The sequence below is a fragment of the Eumetopias jubatus genome, unplaced genomic scaffold, assembly GCF_037043125.1.
Source record: "Eumetopias jubatus isolate StellerSeaLion01/CBP00866 unplaced genomic scaffold, mEumJub1_p1.0 scaffold_5, whole genome shotgun sequence".
Taxonomy (NCBI): Eukaryota; Metazoa; Chordata; class Mammalia; order Carnivora; family Otariidae; genus Eumetopias; species Eumetopias jubatus.
Window position 1 is genome coordinate 112918092 of NW_028274811.1, and position 6000 is coordinate 112924091.

The window sequence follows — 6000 nt, forward strand, 5'->3', positions numbered from 1 at the left end:
CACAGCAGGCAGCGAGAGAGCCCGCCTACAAATGTTGTTCCTCCTTTCACTCCAGCCTCCTCTTTTCAGAAAGGGCCTTGTGGCAGGGAGGGAGACGTTTGACGGGCCCCAGCAGGGCCCTCTGCACCTCCCCCAGGTCCAAGTGATGACCTCCTGTGTCAGGGAGAGGAGGTGAGGTCAGCAGTTCTCGTAGAAGGGGAGAGGAGGTGCCACCCTGCCTGGGATGGTCCGGGCTCTGCCTCACCTCGCCCTCCCTGGCTCCAGACAGGAGCTTCTAAGGAACCTGGCAGCCTTTGCCTCCTTGGAAAGCCTCCAGGGGAGTTACAAGGAAACCGTCCCTGTCTGCCGTCTGCATTCTCCACAGGCCCTGGCACTCCCTGTCCAGAAGGGCTGGGGCTGCTCCTCACGCTCTCCCGGGGCACCAGGCCCCTTCCACTTCTCTCCCCTGGAGAGGTGCTTGGGTGGGAGAGCAGAGGCACGGCGCCCTGAGTGACCTGCAGAAACAGCCCCCTGCCGAGTCATCCTTTACAAATATGCTGCCAGGTTATGCAGCCCTCCATCTAAAACCCCTCCTCAGTCCAGTAAAGCTCAAGTCTGAGAAGCCCTAACTCTTGAGCCCTTGTCACCTCCCAGACTGCAGCTATGTGGCTCTCCCTCCATCACCCCTCCAGCCAGCCTGACCCCTCACTGCTTCCCTCTCACCAGACACAGCCTCAGGACGTTTGCACTTGCACTTGCAGCCAAGTCGGGATTCGGTGATGGGGCCAGTTCCTTCGTGAGACTTAACAAGGAACACGGGGAGCCCCCATGCTCACTCAGCCCTCTGGGCTCTGGCATTTTGTGGACACACAGGCTGGAGAGCGCCTCAGTTGCTCTTCTCTAGAGCTGGGGAGGCGGACCAGCCCTTGGAAGACAGATCAGCGTCCTGGGCAAGGACTAGAATCAAGCTGGGGCTCAAATTGCTCATCTGCCCCTTCTCGTCGAGGTGACTCTGGGCAAGCCGGTAAACCTTTACTTCTTTTCTTCAACTATGAAATGCAGATACAATTATACTACTGACTCTGCGGCATGGCTGTGAAGATGGAAGACAATGGCCCACGAGTCTGGTAGTCAGAGCAGGGGAGATGCTGGGTACATGCTAGCTACTTCTGTTGGGCTTAGACCACCAGACACTCGTCCATCATTGTTTTTATGGGGATCTTTGCCCAAGGGGCCAATCCATAGCTCTTCCCTGGCCGTGTCCCCTCACCCCCACGGTGCTGCCTACTCAGGCCTCAGTTTCCTCAACTTGCCTAACATTTCATAATGAGCCCAGAAAAAATACAAGGAAGCACACCTATATAGGGACCATTTACAAGCACTGTAATGAAAGCTTTGTATCCTCATTAGATAGGACTCATTAAGAGACCTCCGTTCCGGACTTTGAACTTGAGCTTCATAAAGTGCTGAGTGAAGAAGTAGTTTTAAGTGCAGAATGCAGGCACCAATTTGAGATTCAATCTGCTCTCCCAGATGGAGAAGGCTGAGCCACTCACGCCCACTCATCATGGTCTGTTGCCTCCCAGCTAGAAAGCCACCATTCCCACGACGAGGCCACACACGAGACACAGCCCCACTGAGGGGGCCTGGGCACATTATGGGAACACCGACGTCACCCTATGACTCAGCCCCTCAGGACTACCAGCTGCAGTGACACGGCCCGTGCGGTGACTGTATCAAGGGACACCTTGGGAGCACTCAGTGACCCCGGTGATGACCATCACCTCCCCTTCAAAACTTCAGCGGTAACAGTATCTGATATGGGCGGGCAATTGACAGTTTGTCGGTCACACATTAAGTGGGACTCTGAGCATGCGGGGAGCCACGGCTGCCTTGGTTGACGGGTGACGTGAGGTCTGGGGACCGGCGGGGAGCGTCAACGTCTCCACCGCAGTCTCTCCTGACATTGACCACACGCCGGGGTTGCACTGTCCGCATGGCAGTCTCCCCACAGGGCGGGCTGTGACACTCTGGCAGCCACCTTGCCAGGAGGGAGATAGCCATATGCCCACGAGGACATTTGTTGAGGGATGACTCTCTGTGGCAGGCACTTCATGCATTAGCTCATTTAATCCACCCGCAAGTCTAGGGGGTGGTGTTGGGGGTCGAATTGTGTGCCTCACCAAAAGAGGTCAAAGTCCTCACCCCAGGACCTATGAATGGGACCTTCCTTGGAAATATAGTCTCTGCAGATGATCAAGTTCAGAGAAGGTCAATAGGGTGGGCACCCATCCAGCAGGACCGTTGGTGTCCTTACACAAGGGGAAACCTGGATGCTGAGCCACACATCACGAGGGAAACTGGGATGGTGGAGTAGCTGAGGCGGGCCTAGAAGGATCCCCGAGAGGCTGCTTGCTCCCTGACAGGTGGGCAGGTGCCCTCCCATGCTGTGGGTGTCCACACGCACTCACACCCACCGCAGCCTGGTGGCTTCCCCTAGAGAAGGAGGTGCTGAGTCAGTGGCTAGGGGAAGGAGATGCCAACACAGACCCCAGGCTGCAGCGGGGAGGGTGGGGGGCTGCATGCATGATGGGGGGGTCGTGTGCTAGCTTGAAGACAAAGGAGTTACCGGAACAGTCTGTGCTGGCAGTGCCTGGAAGTGGTGCCCCCCTTCCCTCGTGGACCCTTTCCTCCTTAAGGTCTTGCAGTACCCCTGGCAGACATGGGGACCCCACCAAGGCCACAGAGTGGAGCAGCCCGGGGCCAGCCCCGAAAGGAAAGGGTGGCCATGGGCAGAGGGTGTGGAGACGGGGTGGAAAGAGGGTGAGGGTTCTGGCAGCAGGTGGTCCTGGGCTCCCGCTCTGTTTTCTTCACTCACTGTCTGGGTGCATTTGGTCTGACCTCCCTTGGCCTCAGTCTCCCCATGTGCAAATCGGAAATAATAATAATAATATGGCCTTACGTTATAAAGTAGAGGCCATTTTTAAAATCCCTCCCTTAGCACAGTCGCCAGTATATAGTAAGGACTCCACAAATGTTAGCGTTTGTTGTAATCATTGTTATGGGAGTGCCCCCGGACCATCCTGAGAATAAACACGGTGTGGAGGGAACAAGGTCTTGTGTGTCCTAGATGGAGGGGTGCAACCTGGGGCAGCCAGCCGCCAGGCCAGGGTCCCTGCCCAGGTCTGCTCAACTTCCTTGGGTGAACCTGAGTGAGCACAGGGGAGGCAGTGCGTGATTCTTGCGGTCTTCCCTGGCAGGCGGCTGGGAGAAGAACAGAACCACACGGAATGAGGCTTTAACCAAGTGGAGGGACCCATTCAGTGGCTCCCTTTTTCTTTTCTTTTAAGATTTGATTTATTCATTTGAGAGAGAGAGAGAGAGAGCATGAGCAGGGGGAGGGGCAGAGGCAGAGGGAGAAGCAGTTTCCCAGGACCACAGGATCATGACCTGAGCCGAAGGCAGATGTTTAACCGACTGAGCCACCCAGGCACCCCTTTCTTTTTTCTTTTTCTTTTTCTTTTTCCTTTTTTTTTTTTTAAACAGCAACAGAACACTCTGTCTAAAAGAAGTCTTGGGCAGAAACCCAATAGATGACACAGATGCAGGCAGCACACCAGGTGGCCGTGGCCTAGGGCTCCAGAGTCTCACCCTGTCAGGCATTCCCCGCCCCCCCCCCCCCCCCCCCGCCGCTCGACAGTGCCTCAGGACTTCTCAGGGCCCCCATGGACTGAGTGGATGATCCCCTGCCCTAATGCCCCAAGTCTTCAACCTAGAAACTCATTAGCCTCCTCTCTGGTCCCTTCCAACATGGAAGAAATTGCCCTATGCCGCGTACCACTCTGGGCACGCGGTGTGCATAGCAGGCTGCGCCTAGGGGTCAGGGCGCCCCGGCAGCCCATGTGAAGGAGAGGGGCCATCTTCCGGAAGTGACCTGGGGGTGACCTGCTGTGCAGGGGTTAACAAATTAAAGATAAGAGCTAGTCCTCTGGCTGGCTTCTTAACTGGACCACCCTTGGCTTACTTACTTCCAAGAGCTGATGGATGACGTTCCCGTAAGGACGCATCCAGGGCAGGGAGGGAGTCACCTTGCTTGGTCCACACCCATCAGACGCCATGGGGAGCAGTGTCTTTAATTCTGGGGCCACTGGAAACAAGGGGTGTTGCACGTGCCTCACACTCTCACAGGAATTGCAGGACACCGAGAGCCTCCCTTTTCCTTCATCCCCACGGTTTGCAGGGCTGAGAGCCAACCAGACAGCAGCTTTGTGCCTGCAGGTGGAATTCACCAATGGTGAGGACCGACCTGCTGGGGCTCCTAAACACTCAGCTCGCTAACAGGCAGGGCTGTCCTTGTCTGGCCTAGCGGCATGGCTCGGGTCTAGACCCTTCCAGACCTGGCCTTGATTTACAGCTCTGGGAAACCAGGGTAATGAGCAGCGAGGTCATGGATGTGAGCGAAACTGCCCCGTAAAGTGGAAGGGCTATGGAGGCCATGTGATCAGAATGCCCGGGAACACTGGCCCGTCTCCTGTCCTGCTCCTAATGAGCACCAGCGGAAGGGCAGGGCCCCGGTCGCTTCTCGAATGTACAACCCCAGTGCCAGGGCTGTGTGGGCCCCCAGGGCTGAAGAGCGAGCGCCTTGGCTGCCAGCTCTGTGTGGTGCAGAGGCTCTCCTCTGGTGCCGGAAAGTTTGGGATTTTGGCTTGTTCTCTAGATGAATTGTGGTGGGAGGGGCTGGACTTGGCAGGTGACAAGGGCCCTGGTCCTGGCTCACCGTGTGCTCACATGGGCCCCTTTGCCCCTCTGGGCCCCTGTGTCCGCGCATGTGAACTAACAGACTGTCCTTGCCATCCAGTGATAAAATTCTGGATTCTCTTTCCTACCTCGAATGACAATAAGTACTTACTGAGTGATTACTGGGTGTTGGGAGGCAAAGGCCTCCCCACACCATACAGCTCTGGGAGGTGGCTGCCTTCATCCTCCCCACTGTACAGATGAGGAAGTGGGAGCTCTGAGAGGCAGGTGGCTTCCCTGAGGTCACGTGACTGCCAAGCGGCAGGGATGGAATTCATGCATCTGTAGTTTTGTCTGAGAACTTGCTCCCTGCCCCGGCCCTCCCCTCCCCACCCATGCTCACACAAGACCTCCATGGGTGCGGGGCTGCTGGGTGCTACTCTCCTGAGCACATTCTCCACGAGTGCTTCCTCATCAAATGGTTTTTGAAGGAGGCGTGAAGAACAAGATGAAGTTGTGCCAAAGCCAGACGGAGTCATGGAACCCGGTGGTCACGGGGTGGCACCATTTTCACACGTGTGCTGCCTTCCCGTAGGCGCGGCCACCGCTCCCTCCTTCCCTTCCTCAGGCTCACCCTGCTGGGAGGACCTGGCCGCCATGCTGACCAGTGGGAAGGGATGCATCTCTGGCTGTAACTTGGGGCGCTCCCCTGACCAGGGTCAACCCAGTGCTCCACTTCCCCAGAAGCAGGCATCCCCAGGGATGAGTCCCAGTTGGGTGGGTCCCCAGCCCCTGTTGGCCACCTTCGCTGCCCGAGGCTGGGTGCATACCTGCCACAAGGCTCTCCTGACATTCTCTCATGCCATCGGGTGTGGGCTTTCTGGAAGGGCCTGCCTGGCTCAGGGGTGTGTCTGATGTCTGGCCTTGCACTGGTCAGTCTGTCTAAGGCAGGTTTCCCCCAGTGGGTTCCACGGTTGGCCCAGAGCTAGTTCCATAGTCCGTGTCTAGAGCCCCCCTTGTCCTCCTGCTCCCTTGTGCTTGGCTCATGTTTTGACTTATCAGAAATGCTATGAAGTATTTTCACTGACCAGTACTCTCTGTACTGGCCACATGTCACCCTCTTCCCGTGCCCCTGCTTGGAACCACTGACCCAAGGGGATGCATGGGCATTGTGGCTGGTCACTCAGGACTCTGAAAAGACCGAGAAGGGAAGAGACATCTTGGGGCTGGTCAGGAAATGCCTGGTTTCTGTGATGACGAAGCAGGTGGTGCTGGCAAGTGTGA